This window comes from Dipodomys ordii, unplaced genomic scaffold (genome assembly GCF_000151885.1).
Source record: "Dipodomys ordii isolate 6190 unplaced genomic scaffold, Dord_2.0 Scaffold67, whole genome shotgun sequence".
In the NCBI taxonomy this organism is placed as follows: Eukaryota; Metazoa; Chordata; class Mammalia; order Rodentia; family Heteromyidae; genus Dipodomys; species Dipodomys ordii.
In genome coordinates, this window is record NW_012267283.1 from 6,335,632 (window position 1) to 6,352,960 (window position 17,329).

The 17,329-nt window shown below is 34.0% G+C and overlaps 1 pseudogene; it reads left to right on the forward strand.

Moving 5' to 3' along the window:
- Positions 1–15,937: 15,937 nt before the first annotated feature.
- On the forward strand, positions 15,938–16,877 carry LOC105990751 (annotated as a pseudogene).
- Positions 16,878–17,329: the final 452 nt, after the last annotated feature.

Consider the following 17,329-nt stretch of genomic DNA (forward strand, 5'->3'; position numbering starts at 1 on the left):
AAAACTTCAAACTTTGAATACACTAGAGGAAACATAGAGAAAATACTCAAAAGATATATAGCAAAGGTAATACTTTTCTGAATAGGATTCTAAGAGCTTAAGACATAAGAACAAGAGTTGACAAATGGGATTCTATCAAATAGGTTTCTGCACAGAAAAATAAACAATAGAATGAAGAGACAGCCTACAGAATAGGAGAAAAGCCTTACCAGAAATTCATTTGACATCAGATTAATATCCACACTATAAGAACTAAAGCATTAAACAGCAATTTCCCATTTCTACCAATAATTCACTCAATATATAAGTAAATGTATGGAACAGACACTTTTCAGAAAGACATATAAACTGGTAATATATGCACAATGTTCAAGAGATGTAGTAGTTGTAAAGGAAATGTAAATTAAAATACTTTAATATGTTTATCTCAACCTAGAATGGCGTTCATTAAGAAAACAAAAACTCTGGTGAGGAAGCAGGGTGGGAAAGTGAATTGACTTAGACACATGCAAATCAGAAAACTAAAAATGGAACTACCTTGTGACACTTCTATAATTTCTCCTGTGTGTATATCCAAAGGAATCATAGCATACAGTTGAGATAACTGCACACTGTGTTTATCGTGCTCATATTCACAGTAGCCAAATTATGGAATCAGTTAAGGTACTGATAAACTTAGAGATGAATAAATAAAAAGTGGTAGACGTACACAACGAAGTATTTTTCAGGGGAGATGGGGAGGGAAGGGATAGTAGGGAGAAAAACAGAAGAAGGGGGACAATGCGCCATAGGAAATGTACTCATTCCCTTACTCATGTAACTGTAACCCCTGTACAGTACCTTTACAATAAACATATTTAAAAAAATAAAATTGTATCATTTGAAAATGAGTGGGACATGCTAAGCCAAACTCAGACTGCATATGTGGAATCTAGATTAAGAAAAAAATATACACGAAAGTAAAATTTTATTTATGAGGGTTTGGAGGGTAGCAGGAAGTGAAGGTTGACAAGAACTAATGATAAGGGATGAATATGAACCCAAGTCTGTTGAATACATGTATGAAAACAAAATGAAACCCATTCTGAAAAACAAACATAGATAAACCAGTTTCCATTTATCCACCTGAGGCCGAGTATTGAGTCTTTCAAAAGGATTCTTTCCAAATCGTTTTGCATGAATTATTTTAATCTGTTTACATTCAGATTTTCCATACTGCTAAGTTATTCTATAAACAAGAGATAGAATGCCTGGTTTGTGTGAGTATAAACCTTAGTTTCTTGTTTTCTCTTGACATTGTACGTTTTATAATAATGCTCTTGTAGGTAGTTCTACTCCCCTAAAGACAGTTTCATATGCTTTTCCATAAGCCTAGACGTGGTAGAAAAATGTACAGGTTTTGGCTTTTTAGAATTTGACATGGGCTAGCTATGTATCTCAGAGTTAGGGCACTTGTTTTACATGTGCAAGGCCCTGAGTTCCATTCCCAGTGCTGCAAAAACCCAAGCAGTCATGCTTGATGGCACTTTCCATGCCATTTCAGCACTTGGAAGTGAACACATGAAGAGAGCAAGTTCAAGACCAGCCTGGGTTATATGCCAAACTCTTAAAAAATTATTAAGTTTGCCATGAGCATATCCCTCCTTACTGTCTACCAAGGAGAAATGAAAATATTTGTCCATATAAAAAGCTAAACATTTTCTAATAGCTGTGTTCATAATAGCCAAAGTGGAAACACCAAATGTTTGTCAAATGATAGATAGAGACAATGTGGTATATCTGTTTATACAATGGAATAGTTACTCAACATGAAAATGAGTGAAGTACTAACACATGGGTACAACGTAGATGAATCTCAAAGACATTATGCTAAATAAAAGAAAGGTGATGGGCTAGGAAGGTGGCTCAGTGGTAGAGCGCTTGCCTTGCATGCCTGAGGCCCTGGGTTCGATTCCTCAGCACCATATAAGCAAAAAGAAAAAAGCCAAAAGTGGTGCTGTGGCTCAAGTGGTAGAGCGCTAGCCTTGAGCTGAAGAGCTGAGGGACAGCGCCAAGGCCCAGAGTTCAGGCCTCACGACCAGAGACTACCACCCCTCCCCCCCCCAAAAAAGATGTAAAAGTCCACATACCATTGGATTTCTTTTATATATATGTCCAGAGAAAGCAAATCTATAGAGACATTAAATAAGGGTTGGGGTAATTAAAAAACACAAAATTTCTTTTTTAGAGTAGTGAGTATATTTTAAAATTAGATTAATGATTGTACAATTTGGTAAATTGCTAAATTATACATTTAAAATAAGTAAACCTTCAGTATGTAAATCACAATTCAATAAAGCTGTTAACATTTAACAGAAATAAAAACTTCTTTTGCTCCCTGACAAAAGGAATATATGTGGGGTGAGATCTTAAGATTATATAGTACTAGAGAATAAGGAAAGGCATGTCTTAAAGACTTCTGATTGGTTATTCAAAATACATTTGTGGGTATAATCTAATTAAGTCTTTAGGGAATTATTCTTGAAGTTTTCAAAAGTTTTAAACATCTTTCCCCGAAGCAATTTAAAATTACAGCTTAGGAAATTACAGAAGTCCCTGAGAGCTAGAAATATTTAAATTGCTTTACAGAGCACAAAGAAAGTTCTTTAAAGAATTTCCTGCATTTTTTACAATGAGATAGTGTTTCCATTTGGGCTACAAGAACAAGTCAGATGTGCCATATTCTCAACATGAACTTAAATATTTATTCACCACTTTCTTTTGAATTAATTAACCCAAAGAATATTCTCCGTGGAAATTCATTTCACTAGAATATAAAAGAAAAGTTTAAAAAATGATGACCATTATCATCAACATTTTCCAGCTAATACGTCTTGTAATACTATGAATCTAATGGCAATCCATCTTTTTTTTTTTTTTTTTGCCAGTTGTGGGGGCTGAACTCTGGGCCTGGGCGCTATCCCTCAGCTCTTCAGCTCAAGGCCAGTGACCTACCACTTGAACCACAGTGCCACTTCTGGCTTTTTTCTGCTTATGTGGTGCTGAGGACTCGAATCCAGGGCTTCATGCATGCAAGGCAAGCACTCTACCACTGAGCCACCTTCCCAGCCCCGACAATCCATCTTAAGCCATTTATCAGTCTATGGAAAACTTTGTACAATAGTGGGATCATAGAAGCTCAAGGAGAAACAATGTGCTAAGTGTTGCCACTTTTAGTGACAATGGCTGAAAAATCTATTAATAACACAAGTCGAAGGGAGGAGAGAATCAATCCTTCTCCACTAAGTCATGAGTTGAAGGAATCAATTATTTCTTAATGGAGGGAATGTGTAAGAAATCAAAATTTAAAAAATCAAGAAAATTGTCTTGAGGTAGCTAGAAAGTTGAGAAAAATACGTGGAAAACTGTTTGTTCATGCCTATAAATGATGGCTATTTAGGAGGCTGAGATCTGAGGATCACAGTTCAAAGCCATCCCAGGCAAGAAAGTCCATGAGAATCTATCTCCACCTGACCACAAAAAGCCACTAGTGGAGTCATGGCTCAAGTGGTAAACTGGAGTGCTAACCTTGAGCAAAAGCATTCAGAGATAGCACCTAGGCCTGGAGTTCAGGCCCTGAGTTCAAGCCCCAGAATGGGCATGGACTGGCAAAATAAAAAAAGATTTTGAGAGAAATTAAAAAATTAAATGTTCAAAAGAATACTTGCAAATATAAAGAATTTTTAACATTTAAAACAGATGGATGTTTAAGTTTATAATTTCCAACTTGAAATAATGATTGATTTGGTCATAATATAGCTTCATTATGTGTCCTTTGCATCTGCCAGTATATTTCGCTTTAGGTCTATAAAGTTATTCTACAATAGTCATCAAATCTGCAAAGCAGGATGCATTCACCCAAGTTCTGACTTTCTCATGATTTACCTCATAGTACTGAGTTTTGTTTGGCTTATGTATTCTAATTGTAACTTCTGTAAGATTCACTCCCTATTACCCTATCCTTTCCCCCCACTCTCTCATTTGTTCTAATCCCAGCAGTCCTCATTTTCCAATCATGTCACATTCTCATTTTTATTAGATATAGATTCTACATATAAGTAAATGTCCTAATTGTCTTTTGGAGCTTGACTTGCCTCATTCCACATGATGACCTCTGGTTCTATCCACTTTCTACTAAATGACATAATTTCAGTCTTCTTTTATATTGTGCACATATATGTATATATGTGTGTATTTATATTTTATATATATATATATATATATATATATTCTTTTTATTGTCTGTCATGGGGCTTGAACTCAGGGCTTGGGTCCTGTCCCTAAGCTTTTTGCTTAAGGCTAGTTTTCTCCTACTTTGAGTTTCAGTTTTCTTGTGGTTAATTGGAGATAAGAGTCCATGGACTTTCTTGCCCAAGCTGGCTTGGAACTGTGATCCCCAGATCTCAGCCTTCTGAGTAGCTCACCAATTGTTGGATACCTAAGCTAATTCTTTTTTTAAAATTTTTATTTATTTTTTATTGTGAAAATACTGTAAGAGGGGTTACAATTACATGGGCAAGATAATGAGTACATTTCTTATCAAGCATTGTAGCCTCCTCCTTTAGCCTGGCTGTTGTTGACAGTGCTGCTATAAACACTGATTCACAGGTATCCCTACGTATGTATGTTGACTTACATCCTTTAGATATCTGCCCGTGGGTAACATAGCAGCATTATGTAATCATCATATTTTTAGCTTCTTGAGGATTCTGAATACCAAGAGCCAAAGTGGCTAGATAATTTACATTGCCAATAAGAATGTATAGAGGTCTTCTCCTCTGCCTAGCCACATCCTTGTGAACATTTCTGGCTGTTGCCATTTTAACTGCTTCTGATGGAATCTCAGCCTCATTTTGATTTTGATTTTCTTTTAAGGCTGTTGAAAATTCCTTCACACTTTTATTATTTGTACTTCTTTTATACACTCTGTTCAGCTCATTAACCTATGTATGTATTGAATTAGCTGTTTTGATGTTCAGTGTTTGGGATCTTTATGTATTCTAGATATTAATCCTTTGTCCAATGAATAGCTTGCAAATATTTTCTTTAATCTGTGTCTTTTCTATAGATACTAGTAATTTGTTCCTTTAATGTACAATAGCTTTTAAATTTGACACAATCTCATTTGTCCATTACTTTTTACTTGGTCTTTCTGGGATTTGAACTCAAGACTTCAAATTTGCTGAGCGGCTCCCCTACCACTTGAGCCATGCCTCCAACCCTTTCATTGCTTTGATGAGTTTTGAGGCAGGTTCTCACGTTTTTGGCTAGAGCGGCCTGAAGCAAGAATCATCCTACTTACACTTCCAGTGTAGTTGGGATGATCGATGTGCACTATCACAATTCGTTAAAATGGTGTCTCACTAACTTTCGGCCTGAACTGGTCTTGAATGCATTCATTTAAAAGAATGTATTCTTTTCTTTTTCACTATGAAATTTTAGGTTACTTTTCTATGTTTTTGAAGAATAATACTGGGACTTTGATGGAGATTTATTGAATATGTAAACTTTGGGAGTATATCCATTCTCAAACTTTTGATTCTGCCATCCATGAACACCAGTGGTCTTTTATCTTCTAGTGTCTTCCTTAATATTGCTCTTTAGTGTTTTATAATTTTCATTGTGGAGATCTTTCACATTCTGAGTTTTTTTCAGAGGAAAGCAATTAATTAAATAATTAATTTCTTTTAGAGTCTATTGTGAATAAGATTGTTTTCCTTCTTTCCTTCTCCTCTCCTTCCTACCTTCTCTCCTCCCTCCCTCTCTTTCTTCCTTACAACAATTATATAAAGGTGTTTCAGTTTAATATGTGCATTTATGCATGAAATGCATCTTAAACAGAGTCAGCCTTTCCATCATTCTCTCCCTTTCCACCTATGCTTCTTCCTCCTCTTATGTCGGTGGTATATGGAAAAGTTACTGAATTTTATATGTGGATTTTGTATCCTGAATTTGTGAAATGGGTTTATTAGACTAAGAGTATGCAGGTGTACACAAATGAATTAGCTAAAATATGGTAGATTCAAGGGAGAACTCAAACAATGTAATTCCTTAGAAAGGCTACTGCAAAGTTCAACAAAATAACCACTGGAAAGCTGGTACTTGAACAGGGTTGGGTAGGGTCAAAGAGAGAGAAGTATATGAATGCAGAGAATAGAGGAAGAGTACAGTGAATAATCAGATATATATCCTACACAATTAAGAAAAGAAAGCGAAGGGGTGGGTAGGGGAGAGATGGTTGAGAATGTTGAAAGAGGTGACATTGATCAAGATATATTGTATTTATAAACTGCTTTCTTAAATGGCAACTCCTTTGTATGACTACTTAAAGAAGAAAAAAATCCAAGAATATTTTAGTGGAATCTTTACAGTCTTTTAAGTACAAGATTATAAAATTTGAAAGTAGGTATTATTTGGTTTCTTCCTTTTCTACTTATATTGCTTTTATGTTTATTTCTTACCTACTTTTCTGTCTAGGAATTGAAACTCTTTATTGAATAAGAGTGGATTGATTGGCTACCCTTGTCTCATTCCTGACCTCAAAGGAAATTATTTTGTTTTATCCATATTTATTACAATGTTTGCTATGGATTTTTCATATATACCTTTTATTATATTCAGGTACATTTCTTCTAATCCTAGTTGTTCAAAGCTTTTAATATGAATGGATGGGGGGGCTTATGAGAGACTTTTTTGGCATCTTTTTGAGATTGTATTGTGATTTCTTTCTAGCCTTTATTCTGTTTATGTACTATATTACACTTATTAATTTTCTGATGTTGAGCTATCCTTGCATCCCTGGAACAAAAACAACTCTATCCTGGTATATAATCATTTAAATGGATTGTTGAATTCAAATTGAAAATATTTTATTAAGAATTCTTGTATGTTTTCTATGTTTAGTTTTGCATGTTCATCAAGGAAATTGGTCTATACTTTTCTCATTTATTTTGTCCTTAGTTGGTGTAGATGTCAGTATAAAACTGGCCACATATGGTGAGTTTAGTAATGCTTCTACCCTCCCTATTGTATGAAATAGTTTGAGGAACATTTTTGTTATTTCTTCTTTAAAGACCTGATAGAATTTTTGCCATGAATCTACCTTGCCCTGGGCATTTCTTTGTTTAGACTCTATTATTGATTCAACTGCTTGAGTGTTTAAATGTTTTCTATTCTTTCCAGTTAACAGATCATATGCATCAAGAAATTTATGTGTTTTTTTCTAGATTTTCCAGTTTATTAGGATATAAACTTTCAAAGTATTTCCCATTGATTTTCTAATTGCCATTTATGACAATCCTTTTTTTTATTACATTGAACTTTATTTATTTTGGACTTCCCCCTCTCTCTTTTGGCTAAGGATTCCTTAATCTACTTTAGTTTCTGAAAGAATTTTTTTGTTTCATTAATCTTTGAAGTATATTTTAAAGAACCAAGCTTTCAAATCAATAACCTAAAATTATTCCTTAAAATTTACAGAAAGCAGAGCAAACTAAATCTAAGGTACCAGAAGAAGAAACTAACTAACTAAATAAATAGTAATGAGGACATCAATAAAATGTACAATAGAAAAACAGTAAATGAACTTAGAGAAATAAAAAATTGTTCTTTGAAACAATTATTTTAAAAATTTAAACTAGATTTTTCAAGATAATTTTAGACAATACTCATAGTAAAATAATCATAAATGAAAGAGAGAACATCAATAGAATATAGACCTTACAGAAGTACAAAAGGGCTGTAATGAATAGTATCAACAAGTAAGAAATTGGATGAGTCTCAAACTTAGCAAAACTGATCCCAGAAGAAATGAAAATTTGAATAACCAGTAATAAAAAGCATGGTTTTTGTTGTGTAAATTTGCCACAAAGGAAGAAGTCCTGACCTTGATTACTTCACTTTTAAATTCTACTGGATATTTAAAAGAAAATTAATGATAAATCCTTCACAAAGTCTTCCAAAAATCGAAGCAGAGGAAATGCTAACTCAGCTTATCTTATGAGACCAGTATCAACTTTTGTTATTAGGGAATATATGAAAACCAGATAATCAACAAACAAGAGCATACACATAAAATACACATAATGTAATACATAGGCATACATTTTATAAAGTTATTATCTTAAACTTATATTTTAAAATGTATAAACCATGGTACAACAAATTTGAAGATCAGGAAAATATATCACATTTATGGATTAAATATTTAAATTATGAAACTGACAATATTCTCCAAAAGATTTATTTTTAATTATGTTTTTTTTTAATCCAAACTACTTCTCACACCACTCAGATTGCTGAGGTAAGGACTGTATCTTAACGTTTTCTCTATTCACAGAAATTCTTGCTATGAGTTTGACAAAGTGAGCATAAAGCACATCTTATGTAAACAGAAGTGATTTGAACATTTAAAATAATAGAAAATTGTGTATAAAACACATACACAATAACTCATACAAAATAAAATACAGGTTTTTAATATATGCATTAATGAATAATTTTAGAAGTTAAGAAAATTAAAATATTCAAGACCTTTAGAAGAAAAATTAGAACTATTGGTTTAAATGTATAGTATTGATAAGAGTAAGATAAAATCAATATCACTGCAACTGTGGTGTTACAAACTCGTATAATAATTTTTATATATTAGTTTTATAAATTGGTAAAATACATATTAGATTTATAAAATTGTTAATTTATTTTTACTCACTTATTTCACATTTATAATTCTATCTTAACAAATATAATTTCTTAAAATGTATTTTAAGGGTTCAAGCAGTACAGTCAAAGTAAAGGTACTGAGTTCAAACCTCAGTACTGCATAAGTATATACATGTATATGTATATGAGTGCATATATGATGTGTATGTACATGATGTAGATGTATAGACATATGTGTATGATATATTCAAATGAAGAGGAAACAGATAATAATCATATGCAATCACTTAGAACTGTCCAGACTGAATATATTTGTTTTGGCAGAAAGGCACAATATAATCTGAGTTATATTGTATAATTGTGTTCTTTCTGAACAATAGTTCTTCCTGAATTATTCAATTATTATTTTCTGTCTTTGATATATAGACTTCTGTATATTGCTTTAGGATATCATTTGTTGCCTTTTCTTGCTTTTTGTGTATGTGTGTGTGTGTGTGTGTGTGTGTGTGTGTGTGTGTGTGTGTCTGTGTGTGACAGAAAGAGAGAGGGTGAGAGGGAGAGAGGGAGAGAAAGAGAGAAAAGGAGAGAGAGACAGAGAGAGAGAGAGGTAAAATGGGGCAATCAGTTACAACACATGAGCTCCCTTCTGATTTTGAGCGGCAGCAGAGCAATAGACCTCCTGTAACTAGATCTCCAGGGCTTTATATCTGAATTTTCATAAGTTTCATAGATTTTTCATCACTGAGGCCATTTGTCATTGTGTACAGAGGTTTAGGGCAGTCCTTAAGAGGAGGATATTTAAATTGTTTCTTAAAGTTTGAGACAAGTTCTTTAGGATTTTGTGGTTGTTAACAACGGAGGGGTATTAATTTGCCCTATTAAGGGCAAATTTAATTTGTCCTATTACTAAAAGGAAATGCCAAAATTCTTATTTTTAAACTAAAAGAACATAATGATTTGTTATATAAGTGAGAAGAATTTAATGACACTTTACTAGTAATCATATTCCCTCACACTATTTTTCTGTGCATATTAACAAGTGCATTGCAATTGGCTGATCTTCAGAGATCCAGCTACTGACAATGAGCTATGAAGTCTGCCTGAAAGTATAAACCATAAAGTAAGATGGTTGGTTTTTTTTTTTTTTACAATCCAGAGAGCAAAGGAACTTCTGATTTGATGTAAGTTCCTGGGAGGTGAACAAGAAGCACATTTATCATCTATAAGCAAGACTTAGACTAATGACTTAAATCTATCAAATTTGGAAAGGAAATATTTTTTTCTCACTGAGGAAAGACTTGGAGTGTTCACAATGGGATTAATAGGTTTATTTACTGGGAATTAAAAAAAGAAAAAAAGCTGAGATTCAAACAGCAATTTTTATGCCAAAGCACTTAGGAAACAAACTGCATGGAACTTGTCTATATTATTTTTTGTTCATCTGAAGTTTTGGACATTCTATCACATACTTGAGCTTACTGAAGCTGAGTGCACAGTAGTGAATAGACTATGTTGAAGTTTAGTATAGAAATTCATAAGTGTCTATGATGCTTATGCACAGTAACTCAATGTCACTTGGTTCTTTGCATGATAATTCAGTGTCATTTAGTTCAGCCAACAGCAAACCAGTTGAACTGCAAACAATGGAGTGGTAAGGGCCTCTCAGACAGAGCAGAATGCTGTGATCCAGGCTAGGGACTCTCAAATGGACAGAATACACAAAGAGAATACTGCAATTAGTTTGGGAAATTTTAAAAGACTGAACATAACCAACTAAAATCTGGGGTGGGGGAGGGAGGACAATTTACCAAGGCAATAGAGTCCGAAAGAAAACTTTGGGCATTATTCTGTTTGTATGCAAAATTAACAAACATTTTTAATTTTTTGCTTTTTTATCAATAGATACTAAAGGTAAAATGAGCTTTTTAAATGTGAATAGCCTTATTAAAAATTGTTACAGTTGCCCTACTCAAGAAAGGCTAGCCACGTGCTTTAAGACAAGGAACAGACTACATGGATATATGATCAAAACTCTAATTTTCAGCCAGACATGTTGGTGCATGGCTATAATACCAGCACCCAGCTGAAACAGGAGGATTACTGGTTCCATACTAGTCTGCAGGCATAGTGAGATTTGTCTCAAGTTTTTAAAAAAGAAAATGTACCCAATTTAAGGAACGAATTAAACTTGATACAGTATTATTAATAACCAGTTAAGATGTACAAAAATGGAAGTGGCGCTGTGGCTTAAGCGGTAGAGGGCTAGCCTTGAGCTGAAGAGTGCAGGGACAGCGCCCAAGCCCAGAGTTCAAAGCCCCACGACCGACCAAAAAAAAAGAAAAGTTGTACAAAAATACTTTTAACAGAAGGAGAGATATGGAAGGGAGACATGGAGGAAAACATTAGTAGTGAGAACATTACGTTGCTATTTTAATTGCATGTACCATTTCTTTTAATTTTATCAATAGACTTATACTGTTATAGGTTTTATCTCTCTTTATTCTACTGTTAGGGAAAGCAATGACCAGAAACCGTCTAGGATAACTAATTAATGATGGGCAAAGATATTTGAACAGAGACTGCCTCTAAAATAGAGGCAGTTCTTGAAATTGCAGAGATACTACTTTCACAGGTGCAGTATGATCTCCATTATTCTAAAAGCTTTTCCTACTATCCTTTGGGGTCTCAAGTGGCTTATTTATTAATCCAGAAAAATCTGAACAGCTTAAACAAATTTCATAAAAATCTGCAGCATGTTAAAATCTGGCAAAAGGAGGAATTAAAAACAGAAAAATGATGTTGATTTAGGGATGGTTGAAATACATTAATTATGTCCTGCAATTGAAGATGGACTGGGGCTTCAGAGCAAAGTATGCCCATGAAATTAATGTGAAAATAGATTCTGAAATGGGAAGGCTTTGAGGATTTAAAAAGAGAGTAAGAACAGTGACATTTACTGAGCTGTAATTTTGTTGCAGATGATAAAAACAAGCAAACAAACAAACACTGACACATTCCATAGAAATGAAATGACATGCAGTTGAAGAATGGATCCTTAATCATGGCAAAGAATAACCTAGAGGCTAATGGTAAGACAGGAGATGGAGGTAGGCTCACAAGTCCTAATCAAACTATATGAAGAGTCTTCAGTGTTGAGAAGGTGACTGTATTTAAAGTACTCAGCAATTTCCATCTAGTATGTGACATTGAATAATTTATCATAATTTTCAGACATATGTCTTCATTGTGTTATATGGAAATGATATGGTGTATGATGGGAAGATTAAAAGAAGAAAAGTTTTGAATCCAAAAGCAAGTCTTTAGCTTAAATGTATATATATATATATATATATGTATATGTGTGTATAGATATATATACATGTTTATATATAGAAATCTTTTGAATATATTCACAAGATTCAAAATGATAAACAGTATACTAAAGAAACTTACTTCCATCCTTTAGATCAACTATCCATTTCACTTCCTAGAGATAATGAACTATTGCTTATAATTTTAAGATCTGAGATCTATGTGAGCAAAAACATAAAGACTGCATGCATGTGTAAGAATAATCTCTTTTTGCATAGATGCTGGCTTGCCATTTTCATTTACTTTTCCACTTATTATTTCTTGAAGATCTTTGCATAGTATTGTACAGGAAAGTATCTTATTTCTTTTGCTAATGGAATCCCATCATTGCCATGTTACTTCTTTGTGGAAATTTCAATTGTTTCCTCATATACTATGAAAAATATTTTAATGAATCAATTTGTATCTACATCAATTTTCATATGTACCAATACATTTGTGTGATAATTATGGAGGATTAAATCTGTAGTCAATCATTCTAAATGAAGTAAATTTGACAAGCTTTGCCATATAGTAAGAGGTAGTAGGGTATTTCTCTTTTTGGATTCTCTGGGATTTTGGCCACTAAATTTCTTAACCTTTTCAGGCAATGTCTCTGTATCTCTATACTTATTTATTTAAATACATGTGCAAAGAATTTACACATAGATCTTTGTAACCAATTCATCTTATTTGTTCTTTTTTTCTGGAGAGTCCTGGGACTTGAATTCAGGCCTGAGCACTGTGCCTGAGCTTCTTTTGCTCAAGGCTAGCACTCTTAACAATTGAGCCACAGCACCACTTTTGACTTTTTCTGTTTATGTGGTACTGAGGAATCGAACCCAGGGCTTCATGCATGCCAGGCAAATACTCTACCACTAGTCCACAGTCTCAGCTCTGTAACCAATTCATATAACAGAAGTGTAAAGCACTAAATGGGATGTGTCAAGTGTATAGTGATAATTTATAGTCACAATTTATATTTATATTTACATAAGTTATACATTATACTCATATTCATTATATATGATATACAAATACATATTGTTTTCTTCTAATACATGCTTTTAAACAATATATTCTTACATGTGGAATTTGTAGGGCAAAATAATATGCTTTTGCCTGCAAAGTAAAAGGAAGGTATTTGGTATTTTATTATATTGCTTATTTTCTATTAAGGCATTTTAGTTTATATTCCATTTTGATCATAGATGATATTCATTATTTCACTTTTGTGTTTCATTGTGTTGGTTATTGATCCATGGGAATTCCAATAACATAGTACATGTTGCATGAGAAAAATTACTGCAAATATACTATAGCTAAACAAAAATATAAATACAGCCCTTAAGAAATGATGAAAAACAAAGGAGGGGGTGCCAGAAATGATCAGTGAATAAGCACATAGGTAGATGCATTAATAAAGTTTGACTATCCAAATTTGTATCATGTAAAGGCTGAAGAAATTTTACAAAGACATATTGTAAGGAAAGTCTTAACACATTATCTCAGTAAAAAAAATGGGAGTATTTATAGAGAAAGAGTGAGTGTATTCTATTTTATTTTCATTTAGGTTTAAGGAGGTTAGAGAGTTCCCTAGTGGATAAAACATTTCTTTTTTATAAGCAAAACTATTGAATCTTAAATCTATATCATAAGTGCTAGCTTGAAACATCAAGTATTTTGAGTGTTTTTAGTAAGCTAAAAGTTTAAGAGGGAAATGAAATAAAGCATTTTGCTTTTTATGTAATGAAAGTAGAAAAAAGATTTAAGGCCAGATGCCAGTGGTTTACACCTGTAATCCTATCTACCAAGGAGGCTGAGATCTGAGTATCATGGTTCAAAACCAGCCAGGATAGGAAAGTCCCCGTGAGACTCTTATCTCCAATTAAGTACCAGAAAACCAGAAGTGGTACTGTGGCTCACGTGGTAGAGCACTAGCCTTGAGCTGAAGAGCTGAGGGACAGTGCCCAGGCCCAGAGTTCAAGCCCCACAGCCTACAAAAAAAAAGGTTGAAAAAAGTTTAAAGATACTTACAAAGGCAGAAACTTAAGTTAAACGAGGTGTGCTGGCACACCTATAATCCCTTCATAAAGCATGCAGAAGTAGGATTTTGAGTTGAAGGCCAATGTAGCCTACATTGTGAGGTCCTGTCTCAATACAACAAAAACCTTAACTAATAAACATGCACATACAAAAGTGGAAAGGATAAGTCTTCCACAAATCTATTCTAGTTGTTGTTTGATGGCTTTGAGACAAAGTTTCACTATGTAGTTCAGGTTGGCTTCAAACTTGTGATCTTCAGCTTTTAGAGTACCGAAATTATAGGTATATGCCACCATACCTGACTAAATATGCTTTATATTTAAAAGACAAAAGCTATATAGAAAATTCTCTGTAAGTCAAAATAAAGAAAATAACCTGACATATATGGTAAGCAACAAGAATTGTAAGGATTTTCTTCAAGTTAATGACTAAACGTTGCCAGAAAAACACACTGATTTCCTAGCATAGTACAAAGCATTTCTATTGAACTTGTCTCTTGTAAGCAACTAACTTTTTGCCTGATACTTCCTGACCATCTTTGCAATTGGCTGCTAAGAGCTTGAATTCTGCAGACATCTTGTTAAGGTTTAAGTGTAACTGTGGCATTTTTTTTCTTAGTTTTGTGACTTTCACTTTAAACAAATTGTCTTATTTTTATGTGCCTTAATTTTCCCCTACATATAATAGGGACAATGCAGCTAATAATAGTAGTAATTACCTCACAGATTTTCTATTCAGACTGAATTGGGGAAAATAAGTAGAGGTTTGTACAGAAAAAGGCTTTCATCTTTTGGTTTTATTAATTTATTCAAGTCAATGGGTTTGAGCATTAGTCTCTGTGTCTGCATTGTTCTAGCTGTTGAAATCATGGAAGCAAACAGGAAAAGAACCTGCTCCAATTCTACTGGGTAGAAAAGCAATAAATACAATAGTATAATTGCAAGGAATGATGGTAGCATTTTTTTTGTTGTGGTGATTTATAGCCAATAAAAGTGATTTAAAATTGCTCAGTTATAGATAATGTAATTCTCATTTTTAATCCTAATTCTACTTTATATATATTTTTTATGGATATGGGGGAAAAAGGCTTAGGAATCTTCAAGAATGATCTTGATTTGAATCTTAGCTTTGCTCAATGGTATTTGGTATTGGCCTAGTTTAGGTAAAGAGCTTTGTTTTAATTGACTCATGTATAAAATGTGGATGATAATAGACTCCTAGAATTATGCTGAGTTTAAATGACGTAAAGAGGACACTGGTTACACCAAATCATGTGACCAAGGTAAGAGTGAAGTGGGAAGGTATTAGTAAGGGTATTTCTCCAGTGAGGCATACATACTTCACTGTAGGTCACTACTGCTTAATAAATATCTTAGAAGTCATTGCACATCACTATAAATATCCTAATTCATATATGATATAATAAAGCTACAACTGGGAATTAGCTGACTCTTGATTTGTATATGATGGAGGAAACCGAGGTTTAGCCTTTAAGTTCCAACCCACTGAGAACAGCTGAGCTGTAAACAGACGCAGCCCATCAGCAATTCTTCAGCCATTCCTGTTACTCACTGGGCCAGCCATCTGAAGTGGGCTGTACACCAGCTCAGAATGCTGAATGCATTGGTAACCGAGTCTCCCATTGTCCGTCTGTACTTTCTTTTTCTTTCTTTCTTATTTCCCCTTTTTTGGCTTTCAGTTTTTTAGTTTCTTTTTTTTAGGAAGTTTTTTAGTTTCTTTTTTAACCTATAAAAGTCTGGCACTTCTGCATTGGTATACCTTTGAAAGCAATCCTAGTAAAATCCATGCTCTTTCTTACAGGTAAAACAGAGGCAGTAAGATGGAATGGAAAAACAAAACTATTCCAGAAGAATTTTTTTCTCAAGAGACTGTATGGTTACCCAAAGCTTGAGCTATACTTTTTTGTGCTGTTCTTAGTAATGTATGTAGTCATCCTTCTGGGTAATGGCACTCTTATTATTATCAGCATTTTGGACTCTCGCCTTCACACTCCTATGTACTTCATTCTGGGGAACCTCTCATTCTTGGACATCTGTTTTACTACTTCTTCCATTGCTTTCATACTGGGAAGCTTCCTCTCAGAGAAAAAACCCATCTCCTTAGGCTGTGCCGTGCAAATGTTCCTTGGCTTGGCCACGGGGACAACAGACTGTGTGCTGTTGGGCATGATGGCCTTGGATCACTACGTGGCCATCTGCTACCCTCTGCGACACCCCATCATCATGAGCATGGATTCCTATGTATCCATGCAGCTGGGTCCTGGCTGGCAGGGGCTGTCAACTCTGCAGTGCAAATTTCAGGTGTGGTCCAACTGCCTTTCTGCAGGAATGTTGTCAATCATTTTCTCTGTGAAATTCTGGCTGACATGAAATTGGCCTGTGTTGATGTCTCAGGCAATATGTTCATCACACTTGTGGCCATGACATTTCTCATACTGACACCATTGTTATTAATCATGATCTCTTATACATTGATCATTTGCAGCATCCTGAAGGTTCAGTCCTCTGAGGGGGAGGAGCAAGGCCTTCTGGACCTGCTCAGCTCACCTCACTGTGGTAATAATATTCTATGGGACTATTCCCTTCATGTACATGAAGCCCAAGTCTAATTCAGATGACATGGATGCTACAGATGAACTTATATTTATATTCTATGGAGTGAAGACTCCCATGATAAATCCTATGATCCATAATCTTAGGATTAAGGATGTGAAGGAAGCAGTAAAACACTTATGGAGGAGAATAACCTTTATGAAATAAGTGAAAAAAGTCAGATCATTTTATAATCACAGTGTAGAAATAGTTTAGTGAAATCAAAACAAGTAGATAATAAATTCTTGGTATTTTAAAATCATCACACAAAGCTCCCAAAGTCCACAGTCTTTCTCTTTGATGTAGTGAATGATGAAAATAGACTTTCATGGCACATTGAAGAATTATTTTTAATAGAGAGATTTTCAAATAGAAGATTCCATACAACTATAACCCCTCCTTACAGTATCTTTGCAATAAAAAGTATATTAAAAATTTACAATCCTTAACAGAAAGAACAGTGCTGAAGGAATATCAATACCAAATTTCAAACTCTGCTACAAAGCCATAGTAATCAAGACAGCTTGGTACTGGCACAAGAAGAGACCTCAGGACCAATGGAATAGAAATGAAAACCCAGAAATGAACCCACAGACCTATAGCCACCTAATCTTTGATAA